Genomic DNA, 25424 nt, shown 5'->3' on the forward strand with positions numbered 1-25424 from the left:
ACACACAAAGTCAGTGACACCATCTAGAGTGTGAACCACAAAGTCAGAGAGGCTAACCAGACTGTTAGACATGAATTCTGAGACGCCAGGGGAAGTGTTACAAATGATGTCAAAGACATCAGGGAAAGTGTGATGCACAAAGTCCAAGAAACCATGGGGAAAGTAACACATGAGAAAAGACAATGTGGGGAGTGTGACACACCAAGTCATAGAGGCCACATGGATTGTTACACATGAAGTCACAGAGGCAAGTGCAAGGGTTACACACGAAGCCAGAGAGGCCACATGGAGCATTACACACAAACTCAAAGATGATAGCGGGAGTATTACAAACGATTTAGAGAACCCAGGGGGAGTGTGATGCACAAAGTCACACATACAAGTGAGTGAGTGTCACACGAAGTCAGAGTCAAGAGTGACACTGTTACACACTCAGCCTGAGGAAACATAGGGAAATTTTACACATGAAGTAAAAAACACCAGGGGGTGTGTTACGCAGGATGTCAGTGATGCAACGGGGACTGTGACACACAAAATCAAAGACAACAGGTGGAGTGGGACACACGAAGTCAGAGATGCCACAGGGAATATTGCACACGGACTCAGAGATGCCAGGGCATGTGTGACAAACGAAGTCACCAATTCAGAAAGAGTGTTACAAATGAAGTCAAAGAAATCAGAGATAGAGTAACGAATGAAGTCAGTCATGACAGGGAGAGTGTGATACATGAAGGCAGTGTGACACATGAAGACAGAGATGCCAAGGGGACTGTTACATAAGAAATCTAAGAAGCCAGTGGGAGTGTGAGAAAAGAAGTCAGAAACATCAGGCATAGAATTACACAAGAAGTCAGAGACATGACGGAGTATGAGACACACCAGGTGAGAGATGCCACAGGGAGTGTGACACAAAGTCAGAGATGCCAGGGGAAGAGTGACACACGAAGTCACGGGTGCAATGGGTAGTGTTACACACAAAGAGATGCTAGGGGTTGTGCAGTTAGAGAGTGCAAAGGAATTGTGACACAAAGTCAGAGACATCAAGGTGAGTTGCACACATGAAGTTAAAGATGGCACGTGGAGTGTTACACACAAAGTTCATGATGCCAAGTGGAGGGTATTACGCATGAAGTGACACATGAAGCCAGAGATGCCATGGGGAACTGTTAGACATGCAGGAAGAACTGCCAGGTGGAGCATTACAAGAATTCAGAGACACCATGAGGAGTGTGACCATGAAATCAGAGACACCAGAGAGAGTGGTACACACAGAGTCAGAGACTCAGGGAGAGAGTGACACACAAATTCACAGATGCCAAGAGGGAGAGTCACACATCTAATCTGAGAGGACCAGAGGTTTGTGACACATGAAGTGAGAGTTGACAGGTGGTGTGAAACACAAGAAGTCAGAGACACCAGGGGAAGTGTTACTCACACAGTGAGAGACACCACATATACTGTCACATACGAATTCAGAACACAAGGGGGACTGTGCCACATGAAATCCGTTGTGACAGTGGGAGTGTAACACACAAAATAAGAGATGAAATTGTGTGTTACACGCAAAATCAGAGATGCCAGTGGGAGTCTGACATACAAAATCAGTGCTGCCATGGTGAGTATTACTCAAGAAGTCCAAGACACCATGGGGTGGTGTTAGCCTCAAAGGTAGAAACACAACATGGAGTGTTATACATGAATTCAGAGATGCAGAGGGGGATTATACAACACAAAGTAAGAGACACCACATGGAGAGTTACACAAATTGTCACAGACAACACTGGGAGTGTTACACACAACGTCAGACATGCCACATAGAGTGCTAGACATGAAGTTTGAAACAGCAGGTGGAGTGTTACACACAGAGTTAGTGACACCAGATAGAGTGTGATAAACGAAGTCAGAGAAGACAAAGGTATTGTAACGCATGAAGTCAGAGACATGAAGTGGAGTGTTACACATGAAGTCACAGACACCAGGGGCTTAGTGACACACGAATTCAGAGATGACATGGGGAGTGTGACACAAATTTAGATACGCCACGGGGGTGTTTTATTCACAAAAATAACAAAAGCAGGGGTAGCGTTTCACACTAAGTCAGAGATAACAGAGGGAGTGTGAAAGATGAAGTCACAGACGCCAGCAGCAGTGTGATACACAAAGTCAGAGATGCCAGTGAGATTGTTACACATGAAGTCAGAGATTCTGGGGGGGTAAGATACACAATGTCTTAGACACCAGGAGGAGTGTGACACAAGAACAGAAATGATACATGGAAAGCTACACACGAAGTCTGAGCCAACACTGGAAAATGTTTCACTTGAAGGGAGAAATGCCATGTGGAGTGTTACACATGTAGTCAGAGATGACAGTGGGAGTGATATGCATGGTCAGAGATGACATGGGATGTGTGAAACATGAAACCACAGAAACCAGGAGGAGTATGACACAAGAAAACAGACTCACCAGGCAGAGCCTTACATGTGAAATCAGAGACAACATGGGGAGTGTGATACAAGAAGTCAGAGATGCCAGACGGATTGTGACATATGAAGTCAGAGACTCCAGGTGGAGTGTTACAGATGCAGTTAGATTTTCAAGGGGGATTGTAACACACGACCTCATAGATACCAATGGGATTATTACCCATGAAGTCACAGATGCCAGGAGAGTGACACACGAAGTGATCAACAGCAGGGGGAGTGTGACACAAGAAATCAGAGATGCCAGTGGGAGTGTTATACAAGTAGTCCATGACACCATGGGGGTGTGTTACACACGAAGACAGAAGGGCCATATGGAGTATTAAACATGAAGTCAGACACAGCATGGGGCGTGTACCACACAAATTTCGAGATGCCAGGGGTAGTGTGACACGTGAAGTCAAAGACGGCAAGTGAAGTGTTACACAGGAATTCTGAGATACCAGGGAAGTGTGATGCATGAAATTGGAGATGCCAGGGGAGCATGTCACATGAAGTCAGAGATACAATGAAGAATGCTAACACGAAGTCACAGACACCAGGGTAGTGTTACACACAAATTCAGAGACACCAATGGGAATTGTTACACCCAAAGTCAAAGACATCTTTGTTGTGACTGTTACAGAGGAAGTCTGAGATGCCAGGGGGATTGTGACACACAAAGTCAGAGATGCCAGTGGGAGTGTTATAGACGATGTCAGAGATGCCAGGTGTTCTTTGACACATGAAGTGACAGATGACAGGGGGAACGTGATACACGAATTCAGAGACACCACGTAGGAGAGTTACACATGAAGTCAGAGATGCAAAATTGGGAATTACACATGAAGTCAGAGACAGCAGAGTGTGTGTTAAATGAAATCAGACACCCCAAGTGTAGTGTTACATAAGGAAGGTAGAGACACTATGGGAAGTGTTACAAATGGAGCCAGAGACACCAGGAGGGTTGTTACACATGAAGTCAGAGATGCCATGTGGAGTGTTTCACACGATGTCAGAGATGCCATGTGGAGAGTTACACATTAAGCCAGAGACACCAAGTTGAGTGTTACACACAGAGCCAGAGATGCCAAGGGGAGTGTTACACATGAAGTTATTCTTGGCACAGGGAGTGTGGCACAAGAACTCAGAGACACGATAGGGAGTGTGACATGAAGTCAGAAAGGCCACAAGGTATATAACACACTAAGTCAAAGACACAAGGGGGAGTGTGATACACGAAATGAGCGACACCTGGAGTACTGTGACACACCAAGTCAGAGATGGCATGCGGATTGTTATTCATGAAGTCATGATGAAACATGGAGTGTGACACATGAAGTTACACATGCCAGAGGAAGTGTGACACACAAAGTCAGAGACACCAGAAGGAGTGACACACAAAGTCAGTGATCCCAGACGGATTGTGACACACGAAGTCAGAGATGCCAGATAAAGTGTTACTGATGAAGTCAGAGATGCCAAGGGAGTGTTACACAAACTCAGAGAAGACAGGTGGTTTGTTACACAAGTAGTTTGATATTCCTGGAGGAGTGTTACACACGAAGTCAGAGACACCGTGGAGCATGTTTCAGAGGCCCGAGGGAGTTGTACTACACATGAGGGGAGAAATGTCGTGAGGTTTTTTATACAGGAATTCAGAGATGCCTGGGGGAGTGTTAAACACCCAGTGAAAGATTCCAGGTTTGTTACACAAGAAGTCATAGACACCAGAGGGAGTCTTACAAAGGAACTCAGAGATGCCATGGTGAGTGTTACACATGCAGTCCGAGATGCTAGGCATCATTGACACATGAAGGCAGAGACATAACATGGAGTGTTACACATGAATTCTGAGATGCCAGTGAGAGTATAACACATGAAGTGAGAGACGCCAGGGGGAGTGTGAAACATGAAGTCAGAGGCGCCAAGAGGAATTTGGTGCCCCAAGTAAAAGACGCCAGGGAGTGTTTAACACACAATATCAGAGATGACATCAGGAGAGTTACACACAAAGTCAGAGACGCCAGGGGGAGTGTTATGCAGGAACTCAGAGAGACTCCACAGAATGTGACACACGAAGTCAGAGACAATAGGTAGAGTGTGAAACTTAAAGTATGAGACAGGTTAAGAATGTTACACATTAAGTCAGAGACACAAGCAGGAGAGTGACACACGAAGTCAGATACAACATGGGGAATGTGACACATGAAATCAAAGACTCCAGGGGGAGTTTTATACATGATGTCAGAGATGAGAGGGGTATTGTATCACACAATGACAGACAACATCGGGTGTGTGAGACCCAAAGTCAGATTTGAAATTTGGGGTGTGACACATGGAGTCAGTGATGCCATAGTGAGTGTGAGGCACAGAGTCAGAGACAACAGCTGGAGTGTTTCAGAAAAGTCACTGACTACAAGGGGAGTGTTACACATGAATCAGAGACACCAGCGCAAGTGTTCCACAGGATGCCAGAGATTCCACAGGGAATGTGACACATGAAATCAAAGATGACATGTATAGTGGGACTCAGACTCAGAGATGCATCAGGGAAAGATACACAGGCAGTCAGAGATGACATAGGGGAGTGTGACACATGAAGTATGAGACAACAGGGAGCATGTGATGCACAAAGTCAAAGATGCCAATGGGTGGTGTTAAGCAAAAAGCCAAAGGAAACAGGGAGAGTGTCAAACAAAAAGTTGGAGGTGCCACGTGGAGTGTTATACACAAACTCTGAGAAGCCAGTGGCATTCTTACATATGATGTTATAGATGACAGGGGAATGTGACACAGATACTCAGAGACACCAAGGGAGTGTGACACATGGAGTCAGAGGCACCACAGGTTGTGTTACATGCAAAGTCAGAGGCACCAGGGAGCGTGTGATACACAAAGTCAGGGATGCCAGGCAGAGTGTGACTCATGACCTCAGAGATGGCATGTGGATTGTTATACACAAAGTCAAAGATACCTGGGGAATTGTGATACAAAAAGTCACAGACTCAAGGGGGAGTGTAACACACAAATTCATAGATGCCAGAGGGATTGCGATCCACGTAGACAGAGATGCCAGGTGGACTGTTATAAACAAAGTGAGAGATGCCAGCGGGAGTGTAACACACACTCAGAAACAAAAGGGGGATTATTATACATGAAGTCTGAGAAAACAGGGGAGTGTGACACACGAATTCAGAAATGCCAGGGGCAGTGTGGCACAGGAAGTTAGAGACATTATGGAGTGTGTGAAAGAGGAAGTCATAGATGCCACAGAATTGTACACACTAAGTCAGAGAAGATAGGTGGAGTGTCGCACATGAAGTCAGAGAATAAAAGAGAAGTGTTACACATGATGACATATACATCAGGAGGTGTGTTAAGCATGAAGTCAAAGATGCCATGTGGAGTATTACACACGATGTAAGAGAAACCAGGTGGAGTGTCACACGAAGTCAGAGACGCCACACAAAGTGTGACACAAGTCAAAGATACAATTGGGAGTGTTACATATGATGGTAAAGAGGGCAGGGAGATTGTGACACATGTAGTCAGAGAAACAAGGGGAAGTGTGACACATGAAGTCACAGGTACCAGGAGGAGTGTGACAGACCAAGTCAGAGACACCATAGGGAGTGTGACACACAAAGCCAGAGATGCCAGGTGGAATTTTACCCATGACATCAGACATGCAAAGGAGAGTGTTACATAAGAACTCAGAGGCAAAGAGGAATTGTTACAACAAACCTAAGAAGTTAGGGTGTCTGAGACAGGAAGTTAGTGTAGGGGAGGAAGACATTTCCTCTTCCCAAATGGGGGTTCATCTGGCCGGAGAATGAATTAAATTCACATGAGAAAGAATAGCAAGAGAAAATTAAACAAAGCTTTATGAGGAACCATGGCCCAGGGCCTTTCTTCCCAAAGGAAGAAAGGGCACCGAAGAACTGGGGTGCACAGAGTGGTTAGATACCCCTAAATGGGGTGTTTCACATGTGATTGAAATGTCGCTCCCACAATAGTCACAAGATTGCCCTGTCAGCACAGTGCTTGATGGACACAGCAGGTAGTGGTCTGCTATCTCAGTGGGCGTAGCAGGAGGAAAGTCTATCCTCTGGAGCTGGGCGGTCACAAGTGAGCGCAACAATCAGTTCCTAGCCTAAGGAAAGATGCTTAATCCTTAAAGAAATGCCAACGTTGGAGGGGGAGGGAAGTCAGTTACAGGAGGTTACCAGAGAAGCACAATAAAATGCAGATTTAAGTCCTTGCCTTTGGTATTGATTAAGAGTTTCTAGAGAGAAGATCATCTCCTTTCATCTTCCTGGTACAGAGAGTGGGGGCACCTTTTGCAGATAGAGATTTACCTTACAAATGTAAATGTGTCCTAACGAAGGGCAAATTCCATTCCTCAGAGCCTCCTTCCCTGTCCCAGTTTATCAAAATCAATCAGCCTCAAATAATCCTGATGCCAAAGAGACATATCTTGGGGTGGCCAATTTCAGGTCCCCACAGTCCCGCCTTTGAAACTTTAAGTTTCACAATCCAGAAGCTGAGTGGTAGATTGTTTCATCTCACTGAACACATTTCTTAGTCCTGGTAATAGATCAGTCCAGTTAAAGTCATTTTAGAGGGAGGCGATGCAGGTGGGCTCCCAAAGGTAGTCCTATATTTTGGAAACAAGCAATCAGGTATTTAATAAGTATTTCTATGGAAATAAAAGAAAAACAAGGTTAATGGTTGGAGCAAATTATAAACTAGTTCCTGAGTCCAGGAGACAGCCAGTTAAGACGACTTCTAGGTGTCAGAGTGAAGCATCTTTAGCAGCTTGAAATGTCTCTGATGATGTCATCGGGCAATCAGGTATCTTTCTGAGTGGCTTACAGGATACACAGCAACAGACAGGAATCTCTGTTAAGTTTCTATCAAGTTGTCCAGCTTTAGTTAGCAAGGCTTCATGAAAAAGTGCAGGTTCAATTCTCAATGATTCCAAATGAAAATGAGGAAAAGATTAAAAACATTAGTTTGGAGATGTGTAACCAGGTATTTCAGCAGATGAATTCAGGATCCAGTCCAGTTCACAGGTAGAAAAAAAAAAATCTCAAAGAAAATTAACAGAACTAGGATCTAACATCCACAAATATGCCTTATAGTTTTTCACTGAAACATAGTTCTTCTCTCTAAAATCACTCTCATTTTTTTTTTTACCAAAGACAGCCAAATTAAGACTAACTGGTTTGCAAAATAAGTTTAGTTTCAAGAAACTTGGCCCAATTATTTACATAAGTGCAGCAAGAATAGCAATTGATCATATAGGCTCTTTAATCTGCTTTGCTGGAATTCTTTATGAGGAATCTCGGATTGAACTGTAAAGGCCTCTCGAGGCCAGCAAAGCCAAGCTAAGGACTTGCCATCAGATTTTGCCTGCAGTACCTACAGATTTGGGTGGATTCCTCTCTTCTTGAGGTCCCCCAAAATATTCCAAGTTTCCTTATATCTGCCAGATAAGCAAGCTTCCTTACTTACCAGGTAAGATTGCTGGAATCTCTGTAAACAAGGTACCAGTCCCATATTTCCAAGTGGCTTTATTTCCAGAAAGTCAACCTTATTCCTCAAAGGCAGTATTGTCATATCTGAGCCTGTATGTTTCAAATATGACATTCCAGTCAAAGCTTTGGCAAGATAACCAATGTCCTGTTATAAGGAGAACAGATTCTTATTGAACTTCTGCAAATAACTATATTGCCATGAAATAACCATACTCACAAAGAGTTTCCAAATTCTGGAGGGATCAGGTAGGGAGAAAAAGACAAATATTTCAGTTTTGCTCACAAAGGTATAATTTCACCAAATTGCCAAAAGTCATAGTTAGCACAAGAAAAAAAGAGAAAAAGATTTTCTTTGAATCTGAAAAAACAAAGCAAAACATCAAAAATCAACAATATTTCAAATAAAAGTCATAAAAATTATAATCATCCTCAGTTCATTCAGTCCTGTATAATCGGTTCTTGATCTTAATCTTCTGTTAGCAGTTTTATGGTGTCATCAGTTTCTCCATTAGATTTCTGTAATTTCTTATCCACCCAGTTCAGTTCTATGATCCGAAAGTTTATCAAAAAACTGTTCCAGAGTAAGTGTCAGTCCTTTCCATTAATCCCTCTGAAAATGAGACATATTTACAAAAGCAAAAAGCAGAGTAAAACAACTGACTTTAAACAACAAAAGACTTAAAAATGACAATTGACAGAGAAACTTGGTTATTTCTATGATATACAACACCTTAAAATAACATTTAGAATTATGGCTGATAGCCAGAACAGATCAGAATTTTAGGAATGTTATATAATTTTCAAAACACTTATATCAATAACATTTACCTGCATAATACCAACTAAGAAAGATTATCATCACTTTATCTGACAATGCTTCCAATGTAATTTAACAGACCAAATAAGCCTAGTTACTCTAGAATTTTCCACCTTATTGGAAGAGAGCAAATTTCTCTGTGAAGTCCCAGGGCTCTCTGAAAATCCCCAGAGAAATCCTCTTCCTTCATCCAGGTCAAAAGAAAGCCTTTATTCAGGTCTTGAATATTTTTGAGGGAGAAGCATGTCAAAAATATCAAAAGATTTTTAAACACTTACTTAAACAAGATCAAGAGGTTGCTGATTTTGTCATTGTAAAACAAGGGTCACTGAAACAATGCTTCATAATGGTTAACCAAAGTGATAACAGCAAAAAAAAAAACCTTAATAGACCTCTGTCTTTTGCATAGAGAGATTATCTTAACCAAACATATAGATCTAAGCCTTTTATAATCTCTTTATCAAGAGCAGACTAAAAGTTTAAGAAAATTATCCTTTTAAGAGAGAAAGCCTAATTCTAATTTTTGTACCAGTTTACTTTTTCATATTGAAATCCATTTACTTAATTAGATTCATTTTAATCTTAACTAACTTGACCAGTTACAAAACTCTTTTCAGAATTTCTATAACTTTCTTTTGCATTCAAAATTTGTTCCATGCTTTCTTTCTTACTTTCTAGTATATTAGGACAAATTTATCTTTCTTAACCAATCAAACAAAATATTTCCATTCTTTATACCCTCTTTACTGAAAACATACATTTTACTTTCCTTGAATACAGAGCTGTTTCCCTTATTAATTTCCAGTAGCTTTAATTATGTATGTTAATTAGAACTTTTAACAGACCCTAGTAAAAACTAAAACCTAAGCAATTATGAACTATCTTTTATATGAACATTCTAAACACTTTTCATAATTTCTAGAAACATGCCACTTTACAATAAAACACGAGGCATACCTTCCAATAGACCCAAACACTTTTAGCCTCTTTGCAATAAGAAGCCAAAAGTAGACTTATATTTAAAAATTGTCTAATATCCTATTTGGAAATGATCTAGTTACTCAACGAATTTTATCATACATTTAAATTAACCTAGCAAAACTTCAAAATTTCAAGTTACCAAAAAGATTTTGGAAGTTATTTTAAATACACATACCATAAACTATAATTATTGCCAAAACAAGTTATCTATAAACTCTTATTTCATTTATATCTAAATCATTTGTTCTCAATAATGATGTTTAGATTACCCACAAAAACTTTGAGACATTAGACAATTTAGCTATCATTTAAAGCTATTATGCTGAAAAATTTGTAACGAGAATAACATAAGCTTTTATTTATTTATTTATTTTAAACTAGTAAACCCAGGCTGCATGTTTGCATCATATCCAAATACTGACAACTCTTTAGAACATGCCTTTTCAATCGAAACAACAAACTTAAACTTTCATTAACCAAAGATTAATCCATATCATCTCACCTTAAAAGACATTGGGTTAATTTCCATTGCATTTAGAATTTATGTATATGCTTGCTTTAATCCAATTAAACAGAGCTCTTAGTTTTGGCCATATCACCCGGGGGTAAAAATATCACATACATATAGACACACACAGACACAGTGCTTCCACAGCTATTGTTTTAAAAATCACTCCTTGAATCCGGTACAATAATACAAAGCTCCCTAGCTATGAATCCGAATTTTGTTCTGAGCTTTTTTACTAATATTTCTGGAGAAGACACTCAAGATGCTAGATTTTTTTCTCAGCAAGGGCACGCTTATGACCTTTCCCCTCTTTTTTTTTTCCTTCAGTCTTAGGAATTAGTGATGGGCTAGATAGTAGTTCCTGGAGAGGGAGATGATAATCCTTTTTGAGATAAAGGAACTGGGTGGAATCTGAACTGCCTCTAGAGCTGTATTTCCAGTCTTGCGAGGATTTTCCAAGGACAGTTGGAAGTTACTGGGTTTAACTTAATGACATTCTAGATTGACCTACTTGTCCAACTACATCACAAAGGCACAGAGAAACTCCTCAAGTTTTCTCCAAGCTGGAGTTTCTGGGGCATAAACCATCCAATTGAAAGCGTATCCAATTGGTTAAAATGCACCCAGGGGGCGAGACTCTGGGGATGGTTGAGGCATTCCCCATGGTAGTAAAGCTGGTGTCTGACTGACAGCAGCCAGAGAAAGGGTGCAAAGGCCGATTGCGGGTGTTGACATAGCTATAAGATTTAGTCAAGTCCCGCTCAGCCTGGGCACTTTGTCTCCGAGCCAGCACAGTTGAGGTAGGGAAGCAGGAGAAAAAGGTCTGGAACTGTCTGGAGGCACTCCCAGTGCCAAGGTTGAGAGTTAAGTCCCTGGCAAAAGGCTTAAGTTTTGATTTTACAGAAGGTCAAGGTTCTGCTCAGGTCCAGCCTGAACTTTAACCTCGACTTGGTGACAACAAAGAAGGTGATGAGCAAAACAGACAAAAAAAGGAAAAGGAGATCAGACCTCGCCCTCATGGCTTCTTCCAGATGGTTGTCAAGATAAGAGTCAAACAACAGTTCCCGTGCTGGGACACACTACCCTAGCACGACAGTTCACAGAATGAATCACAGGTCTCCTACCCTCATAGCCGAGTCAGTAGGTGACTAAAATACTCGATGAGTCAACCGTCAAGAGAGGGCACCCCCACTTAGGGTTGCTGGGGTGATCAGGATGAATTGACGAGTAGGATCTTAACAGTGACTCAACCAAAGCTTAACCAAGGACAAAGAGGCGTCCCCAAAAGAGATCCAGAAAATTCACTCCCAAAAATAGCCTAAGAAAGTAAAGGCCTTCATCGCACAGCAAGCAACAAAGGTTGAGACGACAAAGGCCCCTTATGAAATCAATTGGGACCTCTTATGACAAACTTCCCCGAGAGCTTACACAGCCGGACAAAGAGAGCCAAGCTCTCAAGACAAACTTTCCCAGAGCCCCAGTCTATGTGACTGGCCACCAAGATCCGTGCCGGTACAAGCATCCTCTGATGGCGGAGACCAGAAAGGTCACAAAACCAAGCTCTCAAGACATAGAACAATACAGAAGGCCCAGACAACAGGCTTATAGAGATGCCTGTGTCTTATGACAAACAAAAAGACAGAGACAAGGAAAAGTCTATCTCTGGGAGGAAAAGGATCTAAGACCAGTGAGTACTCAAATCCTAGAGTCACTGAATCCAAGAAGCTACCCTCAACAACATTTTCTCCTGCTAATCTAAATTTAGAAGAGCAAAATCTCACCACTCTTGCTTCCATTGGACTCTGTCGGCAGAGATCCGGGAGACTGACGTGGTAAGAACTCTTACCTCTTGCCGGCTCTCGACAGGGGTCCGGGATCTCTTGGCCACAGCAGTCCAGGAGCAAGCAGTTACCGGCCAGTGAAATTTTATTCTGCCGACTGCACCAAAACTGTAGGGGAGGAAGACATTTCCTCTTCCCAAATGCGGGTTCGTCCGGCCGGAGAACGAATTAAATTCACATGAGACAGAATAGCAAGAGAAAATTAAACAAAGCTTTATGAGGAACCATGGCCCAGGGCCTTTCTTCCAGAAGGAATAAAGGGCACCCCCACTTAGGGTTGCTGGGGTGATCAGGCCCAGAAACCCAAAGTTGGGGCTCCCAGGGGTGGAGCCTTTTATTCTTTAAAGATTTCTTTGTTTCCCAGTTGCAAAGTTCAAAAGGAGATGAAAATGGCCATTGTAACTCCAAGAGAGACAAAAGAAACGGGTCCATTACCTTGAAAAATCCCCCCTGAACCTAGGGCAGCGTCCTACCCATTGTTCCTACTGTGGGGTTCCTATAGCAAGGGGTGATGGGGGCGTCCCCCGGCATTGCATCCCTTGTATACCTTCCCTGTTATGCCTGGCAGTAACAGGTGCCTGGTGCCTATTCTGCCTGGCAGCATAGGCCTGGTGAATGGTCCCCAAGAGAAAAGGAGAAAGAAAAGGAGCCATTACCTTGAAAATCCCCCCACTGGGGTTCCTGTAGCAAGGGATGATGGGGGCATCCCTTGAACATCTTCCCTATTCTGCCTGGCAGGAATAGGTGCCTGGTGAATGGTCCCAGAGAAAGGGAGCCATTACCTTGAAAATCCCCCCAATGGAGTTCCTGTAGCAAGGGATGATGGGGGCATCCCTTGAACATCTTCCCTACTATGCCTGGCAACAATAGGTGCCTGGTGAATGGTCCCCAGGATAAAAGGATAGAGAAAAACAGTGAGGAATTTTCCGCCAGTCTGGGGGACATTCTACCCAATTGCATCCTGGATCCATTCTCCCAAGGGGTTCCCATACTCCAAAGGTTAGAGTTTGGTACTTTCCTTGAACTGGAGTCCCGAGTGGGACTTTCCTCGCAGTTCAGAGCATGGTCAGGTGCCAGAGGGAGGGATCCCAATCCAGCCTTAGGAAAAGAAACCTTCCACGGGAGTCTTGGAGATTGGCGGCCGTCCTAATGACTTAAGTGGCCGACCCGTGCCCACGTAAAATTTGTCTATTAGAGATAGAGTCAGGAAGGAATGGATTAATTCATTCTCCATCACCCTGAGGCCTAAGGTACTGATTCTCTTCAAGCTGAATGCCACAATTTGCCCCATAGAGTAGCCATGGGCAGCAAACGTGGATTCATACAGCTGTCCGAGAAAGTTCCCGATGGAAAAGTGAATTTAGATCCATCCTCGGAAAAGAGAAAGGCACAAGGAAAGGAAAAAGGGCACTTACCAGAACTCGAGCTCACAAGCCGATGAAGCGAGATCCCCGTACGGAAGATCCCCTGAAGCAAGTGCCCTGTACGGGCCACCAGAAATGATGCGGGGTCAGTGAGCTGAGGAGTCAAAAGAAAGATTTCTTGGACTCTTCAGGTCTGGCAGTAGTGCTCTTTTATTTAGAGAATAATGTGGAATAGCATGGGGACAGGACCCATGGGCAGTCAGAGCTTCTGCTGCTGCCCCTGCTGGCATGGGGACAGGACCCATGGGCAGGCAGAGCTGGTGCATGGGGACAGGACCCACGGGCAGTCAGAGCTCCTGCTGCTGCCCCGAGTTGAGGGTTAGGGCTAAATTTAAGGGATAGGTATGTGAGTCATCTCTTTACAAGACAAAGAATATGTAAAAAAGTTAAAATGGTATCAGTGCCCGTATGGTCTGGCCATTTGGCGGTCCCACAACTTTTAGATAAGAATCAAACCGGATTGAGTAAATGGCAGAAGTCACCACTTGAATTTTATCCTCGGCTAAAGACAAAGGAGGATTTGTGGGGGGGTGGGGTGGGGGTCAGTTACATGAGGTTGCCAGACAGTAACCAACTTAAGTTCTTGCCTCTGGCATTGATTAAGAGCTTTTAGAGATAAGACCATCCCCCCTTCTTCCTGGCACAGAGAGGGAGGCATCTTCACAGATAGAGGTTTCCCTTAGAAATGTAAATGTTTCTCAACAAAGGGGCAAACAAATTCCACTCCTTGGAGCCTGAATCTCATCTGTAGTTTTAAAACTAACCAGCCTAAAAATCCTCATCATAAGCCATTTTAAAATTAAGCAGCCTAAAAATCCTCATCACCCAGGAGTGGAGCCTTCGACACTTTAAAGATTTCCTTGTTTCTCAATTGCAAAGCTCAAAAAGAGCCCAAAAATGGTCACTGTCACTTTAAGAGAGAGGAAAGAAAAGGTTCCATTACCTTCAAAATTTTCCCTGAACCTAGGGGAGCATCCTACTTCTTCTGCCTGTAGGGTTCCTATAGCAAGGGGTGATGGGGGCATCCCTCTGCATTGCATCCCTTGTACACCTTCCTTATGCCTGGCAGTCATAAGTGCCAGGTGATTTGTCCCAAAGATAAAAGAACAGAGAAAAACAGTGAGGAATTTTTCCGCTGGTCTGGGGGACATTCTACCCAATTGCGTCCTGGAGCCATTCTCCCAAGAAGGGGTTCCCATACTCAACCAAAGGTTAGAGTTTGGTACTTTCCTTGAACTGGAGTCTGGATTGGGACTTTCCCGCAGTTCGAGTGCTCAGGAGCCAGAGGGAAGGATGTCAATCCAGCCTTAGGAAAAGAAACCTTCCACAGGAATCTTGGAGATTGGCAGCCGTCCTAATGACTTAAGTGGCCAACCTGTGCCCACGTAACATTTGCCTATTAGAGATAGAGTCAGGAAGGAATGGATTAATTCATTCTCCATCACCCTCAGGCTTAAGGTACTGATTCTCTTCAGGCTGAATGCCACAATTTGCCCCACAGAGTAGCCATGGGCAGCAAACGTGGATTCATACAGCCATCCAAGAAGATTCCCGATGGAGAAGTGAATTTAGATCCATTTTTGAAAAAGAGAAAGGCACAAGGAAGACTAGAACTTCAGCTCACAAGCTGGTGAAGCAAGTGGGCTCAGCAAGCCAAGGAGTCAAAAGAAAGACTGCCTGGACTCAAGGCCTGGAAGTAGCATTCCTCTAGTCAAATAGCATGGGGACAGGGCCTATGGGCAGTGAAGAGCTGCAGCATGGCGACATGACCCATGGCCAGGACTTAACAAGTCTTAGTTTATCGCATAAGGAAGTATTCCCAGTCAGACATTTTAAAACATACTCAAGCAAAGTTGATATAACCTCTTTATAAAATCAGCTCAAGCATTCCAACCTTTATAATCTTATGAACACTTACACCTTTATATTTCACCAATTCAATTATAACCTGAGTCAGGGTTTAAACCTAGACATCATTTTCTGTGTTTCCTTTTTAATTTGGCTTTTTTCATAAATACCAATAAAAATTATGATGAGAGTGCTCACAATTTGTTTTTCCCAATTTAGAAGTTTTCCCAATTTAAATGATCTATCATCTGGCCGAATTGATGAGTAGGATCTTAACAGCGACTCAACCAAAGCTTAACCAAGGACAAAGAGGCGTCCCTAAAAGAGACTCAGAAAATTCACTCCCAAAAATAGCCTAAGAAAGTAAAGGCCTTCATCGCACAGCAAGCAACAAAGGTTGAGACAACAAAGGCCCCTTATGCAATTGGGACCTCTTATGACAAACTCCCCTGAGAGCTTACACAGCCAGACACAGAGTGTGTCCCAGAGCCCCAGTCTACTCGATTGGCCATCAAGACTGGCCAGTACATGCATCCTCCGATTGCGGAGACCAGAAAGGTCACAAACCAAGCTCTCAAGACATAGAACAAGACAAAAAGCCCAGACAACAGGCTTATAGAGATGCCTGTGTCTTATGACAAACAGAAAGACAGAGACAAGGAAAAGTCTATCTCTGGGAGGAAAAGGATCTACAACCAGTGAGTACTCAAATCATATAGTCGCTGAATCCGAGAAGCTAGCCTCACCAACATTTTCTCCTGCTAATCTAAATTTAGAAGAGCAAAAAACTCACCACTCTTGCTTCCATTGGAGCCTGCAGGAAGAGATCCGGGAGACTGACAGGGTAAGAACTCTTACCTCTTGCCGGCTCTCGTCAGGGGTCCGGGATCTCTTGGCCGCAGCAGTCCAGGAGCAAGCAGTGTCCAGCCAGTGACATTTCATCCTGCTGACTGCGCCAAAACTGTAGGTGAGGAAGACATTTCCTCTTCCCAAATGTGGGTTCGTCTAGCCAGAGAAGGAATTAAATTCACATGAGAAAGAATAGCAAGAGAAAATTAAACAAAGCTTTATGAAGAACCATGGCCCAGGGCCTTTCTTCCCAAAGGAAGAAAGGGCACCGAAGAACTGGGGTGCACATAGTGGTTAGATACCCCTAAACAGGTTGTTTCACATGTCATTGAAATGTCCCTCTCACAATAGTCACAAGATTGCCCTGTCAGCACAGTGCTTGATGGACACAGCAGGTAGTGGGTCTGCTATCTCGGTGGGCATAGCAGGAGGCAAGTTGATTGTCTGGAGCTGGGCAGTCACAGGTGAGCGCAGCAATCATTTCCTAGCCTAAGGAAAGATGGTTAATCCTTAAAGAAATGCAAATGTTGGGAGGGGCAGGGAAGTCAGTTACAGGAGGTTACCAGAGAAGCACAATAAAATGCAGATTTTAGTCCGTGCCTTTGGTATTGATTAAGAGCTTTTAGAGACAACGTAATCTCCTTTCTTCTTCCTGGTACAGAGAGGGAGGCAAATTTTACAGATAGAGATTTACCTCACAAATGTAAATGTGTCCTAACAAAGGGCAAGTTCCATTCCTCAGAGCCTCCTTCCCTGTCCCAGTTTATCAAAAGCAATCAGCCTCAAATAATCTGACGCCAAAGAGACATATCTTGGGGTGGCCAATTCCAGGTCCCCACAGCTGCAAAGAGTCTTATTTGATGTCTCTTTCAATAAATAAATTCTTCAGGTTACAGCCCATGATCCTTAAGTTCTGGGACTTCTCTGTGAAAGAATCAGCTACAAATCTTTCATTTCTTTTAAGCACCACAATAAGACCATGAAAACAATGTAATACATCCCTTAAGCAAAGCTGGTTCATATATTTCTTCACTTAATTGCATAGGCTATTGTATTATTTAAAAAGGAGACAGCCGATGTTTGCAAAAAGTATAGATCTAAGATTAAAGAGCACTAGCGTAAGAGCTTTTGGCCCTGAGAGAGTAAATGCTTCTGAAAGCTTGCCATTTAAGTTTTTTTTTTTTAAGATTTTATTTTTTTCCTTTTTCTGCCCAAAGCCCCCCAGTACATAGTTGTATATTCTTCGCTGTGGGTCCTTCTAGTTGTGGCATGTGGGACGCTGCCTCAGCGTGGTTTGATGAGCAGTGCCATGTCCGCGCCCAGGATTCGAACCAACGAAACACTGGGCCGCCTGCAGCGGAGCGCGCGAACTTAACCACTCGGCCACGGGGCCAGCCCCTTGACATTTGAGTTTTGGTGGTGCCATTAGTTCCTTTTACCAATCCTGAGGATTGAGGATGGTAAGCACAGTAGAAATGCTGCAATATTGGCCAAACATTACAAATAGATTTGAGTTCCCCCAGTCACTGTGTAACTCGGGAGGAATTCCTCAAACAGGAATTTATTCTTTTGAATAATAATTTACATAAAGCCATCGCTCTTCTGCAAGGAAAAGCCTCCAAACAATGTGAGAACATGCAGATCATTACAAGACATATTTATCCTTGAGATGGTGGCATTTGGACAAAGTCCAATTGTCATACCTCAAAGGGTCCGTAAGAAGGGAAAGTGGCTTTGTGACTCATGGAGTGGCTTCTCTGGATTATACTTTGGGCATATAGCACAACAAGTAGAGACTATATGAGCCACCGGGAGGGTTTCCAAAAGTATGGTTTTTTCCCTTTTGTTGCACCCTATATATGTATTATTTTTCTTCTTCTGTGGTGATTTCTTAAGCCTGTAGAAAGAAATCTTTTTACTGGGTTAACAGAGTTAACAGAAAGTAGCAGGCATTCTTGGGGCTGGACAGTATATCCAGCTTGATAACATCCTCACTTATCATTTAAGTAAGACTCATTTGTAAACCAAATTAAACAATAGAATGCAGTCATGACCTTCTCCCCTTGTGATGTTGGAAGCAAGGTAGCAAGGTTAATGGTTGGAGCAAATTATACATTAGTTCCTGCGTCCAGGGGGCAGGCAGTCAAGAAGACTTCTAGATGTCAGAGTCAAAGCATCTTTCTGCAGCTTGAAATGTCTCTGATGATGTTGTAGGGACCTGGAAATGGCCACCCCAAAATATGCCTCTTTGGCATCAGGATTGTTTGAGGCTGATTGTTTTTCATAAACTGGGACAGGGAAGGAGGCTCTGAGGAAAGGAACGTGCCCTTCGTTAGGACACGTTTACATTCATAAGGTAAATCTCTATCTGCAAAAGGTGCCTCCCTCTCTGCACCAGGAAGAAGAAAGGAGATGACCTCTCTAGCAACTCTTAATCAAAACCAAAGACAAGGACTTAAATCTGCATTTTATTGTGCTAGTCTTGTAACCTCCTGTAACTGACTTCCCTCCCCCTCCCAACGTTGGCATTTCTTTAAGGATTAAGCATCTTTCCTTAGGCTAGGAACTGATTGCTGCGCTCACTTGTGACTGCCCAGCTCCAGACAATAGACTTTCCTCCTGCTAGGCCCACCGAGATAGCCGACCACTACCTGCTGTGTCCATCAAGCACTGTGCTGACAGGGCAATCTTGTGACTATTGTGGGAGGGACTTTTCAATCTGACAAATAAATATAGCAAGCAATAGGATATATTGGAGTATATGAGGAAGCCATTTGATATAAACCTAATTTGGCCTGACTTTGTTTTTTTTTCCAAAGGGGCCTGACTGTGGCTATTGAGCACGCATTGCATATCTGCTTAGACATTTCCTATGGCCAGAACAAAGGCCTTGAGATAAAGGTGCAACTTCCCCCCCCCACATTAACATTTCCTTAAGGGTAAGCATTTTTCCTTAGGCTAGGAACTGATTGCTGCACTCACCTTTGACCACCCAGCTCACCTGTCACCACTCAGCTGGAGACAACAGACTGCCACCCTGCTGTGCTCACTGAGAGAGAACACCTACCTGCTAATTCCATCAATCGCTGTGCTGACAGAGCAGTCTCGCCACTATTGCAAAAGGGACATTTCAATCTTATGTGAAACATCCTCTCTGGGGGTATATAACCAGTCTGTGCACCCCACTTCCTTGGTGCCCTTTCTTCCTTTGGGAAGAAAGGCCCCGGGTTATAATCCTCAGATTTAAGCTCAGAATAAACTCACCCAAATTTTCATTTATAGATTGGTTATGGATTATTTTCGTCGACAGTTCTTGGCGTAGTCATGGCAGGATTTCAGAGAAACCCAACGGAGGCCACCTGGAATCTACACTGAACTGGCATTCAGTACCAATAAGTGCCCATTGAGCCCCCCAGATCACTGCATTCTTCAGGTGACCCTGGTGAGTTCTCCTGAAAGCCAGACCTCCTTAGTTTAAGTTGACGGTCCAAGAGTTTATATGAGCTGGGTAAAGTCTTAAAACCAGAGGTTTTGAGGGGTACCGGTACAGTTCCTAGGTGGAGAAAAACCTAGAGAGAATTCCTAAGCCACAGGGGCTTAGAGGAGCTTGGAGTGAGCTGGGTTGGTTGTCCTTTTAATTTGGCTCTGAATTGGAAAGAATTGTGTTTATAAGGTCTGAACAAACTGCTTGATAGAGAAATGAGAGACTGAGTGTCTTCAGCTCCAAAGAAAAGGGACACTTGCTCCTCCCGACCTTTACCAAAAGGAGCCCTTATGTGACTAAGGACCACAGCAGGAGTGTCAGAGGATCAATCCTCGTGATGTGCAGTGGTCCCATAGGGAACTCCACTCTCATTCACGGTAATTAATTACAGGCTCGTCCAGGGATGCGCACATAGGGGCTGGTCACCTGTGCTTCCAAGCCCCACGGTGGTTTTAGACTGCCGGAGGAAAAACCGAGGCATGTAAGAGAGTGTTTACGACCTTTCTATAGGGAGTAACACTCGCAAGCAGCACACTTCTGACCCACTACACTGTCCTTATAAGTTGTTCAGACTTTATTAAAAAAAAAAAACAGACAAGCAAAAAGAAAATGGGAAAACCGTGCTTTTAAAGCCTGCCGGCTCCCAGATAGACAACCTCCCAATGGAACTCCAGCTGGTTTCCTGTATGGAAACAATGCTTGCAAGTATCTAACAAAATGGGAAGGACTAACTAAGAATGACTTCAGTGGCCAAAGTGGGGAACGTTCGATATCTCAAAGCTACTGTATTTGTGCGCACAAGTAGAAAGAGCCGGCTCTAAAACTAAAGCAAAAGAATACGAAACTTATTATGATTGGCGTTTAGAGGCTTCAAAACGTAATAATGATAAAGTGAATTCTTTACAGGAGACTAACCATAAATTGACAGAGACTGTATCTGAATTAAAAAAAAAAAAAAAGGATAAGAAGCCAGAAACCGTCCCAGCCTGCTTATCCCTTCCATCTCCTCTGCAGCTGCCTTTGGAATCTCAGAGCTCAACTCCTTCTTCTTTCCTAAAGAGCTCTATTCCATTGACTTAAAGTAAGCACTTACAAAAGGTTTTTCTGAATAGAACTATCCCAAATGTCTTCATCTCTCTTAGAGTTACAATGGCCATTTTCACCTCCTTTTGAGCTTTGCAACCAGGAAACAAAGAAATCTTTAAAGAGTAAAAGGCTCCACCCCTGGGAGCCCCAACTTTGGGTTTCTGGGCCTGATCACCCCAGCAACCCTAAGTGGGGTGCCCTCTCTTGACAGTTGACTCATTGAGTATTTTAGTCACCTACTGAGTTAGTTATAAGGGTAGGAGACCTGTGATTTATTCTCTGAACTGTCCTGCTAGGGTTGTGTGCCCAGCATAGGAACTGTTGTGTGACTCTTATCTTGATAACCCTCTGGAAGAGGCCATGAGGGTGAGGTCTGATCCCTTCTCTTCTTTTCTTTGTCTGTTTTGCTCATCATCTCTTCTGTTGTCACCAAGTTGAGGTTAAGTTCAGGCTGGACCTGACCAGAACCTGGACCATCTGTAAAATCGAAAACTTGGGTTTCTCTGTGCCTTTATGATGCAGTTGGACAGTTAGATCAACCTGGAATGTAATTTGAGTTACAACCCAGTTTCTGGGAAATCAAGAACAACTGTCCTTAGAAAATCCTTGCAAGACTGGAACTACTGCTCTGGAGGCAGTTCAGATTCCACCCAGTTCCTTTATCTCAAAAAGGATTATCATCTCCCCTCTCCAGGAACTACTACCTAGCCCATCCTTAATTCCTAAGACTGAAGAAAAATAGGTGGGGGGAGGAAAAAACAGCTTCCAAATTCTTTTTGGTAGCAATCTTGAGTTCTGCTAAGTTAAGTGATAAAAATCTGAGCATCTGGGTAATTTTCGGATTGGATAGAACAAACGTTGCTAAATATCTAAGTTTATCTGCTTTTGGTTTTTATTGCAGAGATGCAAAAAGTCTTTGGGTCTTTTACTGTAAAGTGATGTGTTCCTAGAAATTATGAAGTGTTTAGAATGCTGATATAAAAGACAATTCATAATTGCTTACCTTTTTAGTGTTTACTTTGTCTGTTAAGGGTTAAAAGTTCTTATTAACCTATATAATTAAAGCTACGGGAAATTAATAAGGAAAACAGGTCTGCATTCAAGGAAAGTTAAAATGTAAGTTTTCAGTAAAGAAGGTATAAAGAATGGAAATATTTTTGTTTGGATGGTTAAGAAAGATATATTTGTCCTACTGTACTAGAAGAGAAGAAAGAAAGCATGGGACAAATTCTGAAGGCAAAAAGAAAGTTATAGGTTTGTGAAAGAAATTCTGGAAAGAGTTTTGTACCTGGTCAAGTTGGTTAAGATTGAAATGAATCCAATTAAGTAAATGGGTTTTAAAATGAAAAAAGTAAACTGGTACAAAAATTAGAATTTGTCTCTCTCTCTTAAAAGGATAATTTTCTTAAACTCTTAGTCTGCTCTTGATAGCGAGATTACAAAATGTTTTTCCTTCTGAGTAAGTTTACAAAAGATCTATGTTTTGTTGTATCTATGTTTATGTTTCCTAGGTGCAAAAAGACAGAGGTCTCTCTATTAAGGTTTTTTTTTTTTTTTTGCTGTTGATACCTAAGCATTCTTTCACAGTGAGCATTGTTTAAGTAAGTGTTTTAAAAACCTTTTGATATTTTTGACAAGCTTTTCTCTCAAAAAAAAATTATTCAAGTCCTAAATAAAGGTTTTCCTTTGACCTGAATGAAGAAAGAGAATTTCTCTGAGGATTTTCAGAGGGTCCCTGAGACTTCACGGAGAAAATTTGCTCTCTTCCTATAAGGTGGAAGATTCTAAACTAATTAGGCTTATTGGGCTGTTAAATTACATTGGAAGCATTGTCAGATAAGTGATGATAATCTTTCTTAGTTGGTACTATGTGGGTAAATGTTACTGATATAAGTGTTTTGAAAATTATATAACATTCCTAAAATTCTGATCTGTCCTGGCTATCAGCCATAATTCTAAATATTATTTTAAGGTGTTATATATCAGAAATAATAAGTTTCTCTGTCAATTGTCATTTTTAAGTCTTTTGTTGTTTACAGTCAGTTGTTTTACTCTGATGCCTTTTGCTTTTGCAAATATGTCTCGTCTTCAGAGACATTCATGGAAAAGACTCTGACACTTACTCTGGATTAAAGTTTTCTGGTAAACTTTGAGATCACAGAACTGAACTGGGTAAGAAACTACAGACATCTAATGGAGAAACTGATAACCTCATAGATCTGCTAACGGAGATTAAGCTCAGTAATCAATTATACAGGACTGTGTGAACTGATGATGATGATTATAACTTTTTATGACTTCAGTTTGAAATATTGTTGACTTTTTATGTGTTGTTTTGTTTTCTCATATTTAAGAAAATCTTTTTCTCTTTTCTCTTGTGCTAACTATGACTTATAGCAATTTGGTGAAATTATAACTTTGTGAGCAAAACTGAAACATTTATCTTTTCCTCCGTACCTGATCCCTCGGGAATTGGGAAAATCTTTGTGAGTATGGTTATGTGGGGACCTGGAATTGGCCACCCCAAGATATGTCTCTTTGGCATCAGGATTAGTTGAGGCTGATTGCTTTTGATAAACTGGGACAGGGAAGGAGGCTCTGAGGAATGGAACTTGCCCTTTGTTAGGACACGTTTACATTTGCAGGGTAAATCTCTATCTGTAAAAGGTGCCTCCCTCTCTGTACCAGCAAGAAGAAAGGAGATGACCTTCTCTCTAGAAACTCTTAATCAATACCAAAGGCAAGGACTTAAATCTGCATTTTATTGTGCTAGTCTTGTAACCTCCTGTAACTGACTTCCCTCCCCATCCCAACGTTGGCATTTCTTTAAGGATTAACCATCTTTCCTTAGGGAAGGAACTGATTGCTGTGCTCACCTGTGAGCGCCCAGCTCCAGACAATAGACTTGCCTCCTGCTACGCCCACCGAGATAGCAGACCATTACCTGCCATGTTCATCAAGCACTGTGCTGACAGGGCAATCTAGTGAGTATTGTGGGAGGGACATTTCAATCACATGTGAAACACCCCGTTTGGGGGTATATAATCACTCTGTGCACCCCACTTCTTTGGTGCCCTTTCTTTCTTTGGGAAGACAGGCCCCAGGTCATGGTTCCTCATAAAGCTTTGTTTAATTTTCTCTTGCTATTCTGTCTCATGTGAATTTAATTCCTTCTCCTGCCAGACGAACCTACATTTGGGAAGAGGAAATGTCTTCCTCACCTACAGTTTTGGTGCAGTCAGCAGGATAAAATTTCACTGGCTGGACACTGCTTGCTCCTGGACTGCTGCAGCTGAGAGATCCTGGACCCCTGACGAGAGCCGGCAAGAGGTGAGAGTTCTTACCATGTCAGTCTCCCGGATCTCTGCCTGCAGGCTCCAGTGGAAGCAAGAGTGGTGAGTTTTTTGATCTTCTAAATTTAGGTTAGCAGGAGAAAATGTTGGTGAGGCTAGCTTCTTGGATTCAGCGACTCTAGGATTTGAGTACTCACTGGTTGTAGATCCTTTTCCTCCCAGAGATAGACTTTTCCTTGTCTCTGTCTTTCTGTTTGTCATAAGACATAGGCATCTCTATAGGCCTGTTGTCTGTGCTTTTTGTCTTGTTCTATGTCTTGAGAGCTTGGTTTGTGACTTTTCTGGTCTCTGCCATCGGAGGATGCATGTACTGGCACGCATCTTGACGGCCAGTAGAGTAGACTGGGTTCAGGGACATGCTGTTTGTTCAGCTGTTTCAGCTCTCAGGGGAGTTTGTCATAAGAGGTCCCAATGGCTTTCATAAGGGGCCTTCATCGTCTCAACCTTTGTTGCTTGCCTTTACTTTCTTAGGCTATTTTTGGGAGTGAATTTTCTGGATCTCTTTTGGGGACACCTCTTCGTCCTTGGTTAAGCTTTGGTTGAGTCGCTGTTAAGATCCTACTCATCAATTTGGCCAGACGATGGATCATTTAAATTCGGAAAACTTCTAAATCAGGGAAAAGATTGTGAGAACTCTCATCTAATTTCATTGGTATTTATGAAAAAAGCCAAATTGAAAAAGAAAGGCAAGAAAATGATGACTAGGTTTAAACCCTGATTCAGGTTTTAATTGAATTGGTAAAATATAAAGGTCTAAGTGTTCATAAGATTATAAAGGTTGGAATGCTTGAGCTGATTTTCTTTTTATGAAGAGGTTATATCAATTTTGCCTGAGTATGTTTTAAAATGTCTGCCTGGGAATACTTCTTTATGCAATAAACTAAGACCTGTTAAGTCCTGGCCATGGGTCATGTCGCCATGCTGCAGCTCTTCACTGCCCATAGGCCCTGTCCCCATGCTATTTGAATAGAGGAACGCTACTTCCAGGCCTTGAGTCCAGGCAGTCTTTCTTTTGACTCCTTGGCTTGCTGAGCCCGCTTGCTTCACCAGCTTGTGAGCTGAAGTTCTAGTCTTCCTTGTGCCTTTCTCTTTTTCAAAATTGGATCTAAATTCACTGCTCAATCTGGAACCTTATTGGACAGCTGTGTGAATCCATGTTTGCTGCCCATGGCTACTCTGTGGGGCAAAATGTGGCATTCAGCCTGAAAAGAACAGTACCTTAAGCCTG

The sequence above is a fragment of the Equus przewalskii genome, chromosome 6, assembly GCF_037783145.1.
Source record: "Equus przewalskii isolate Varuska chromosome 6, EquPr2, whole genome shotgun sequence".
Classification (NCBI taxonomy): Eukaryota; Metazoa; Chordata; class Mammalia; order Perissodactyla; family Equidae; genus Equus; species Equus przewalskii.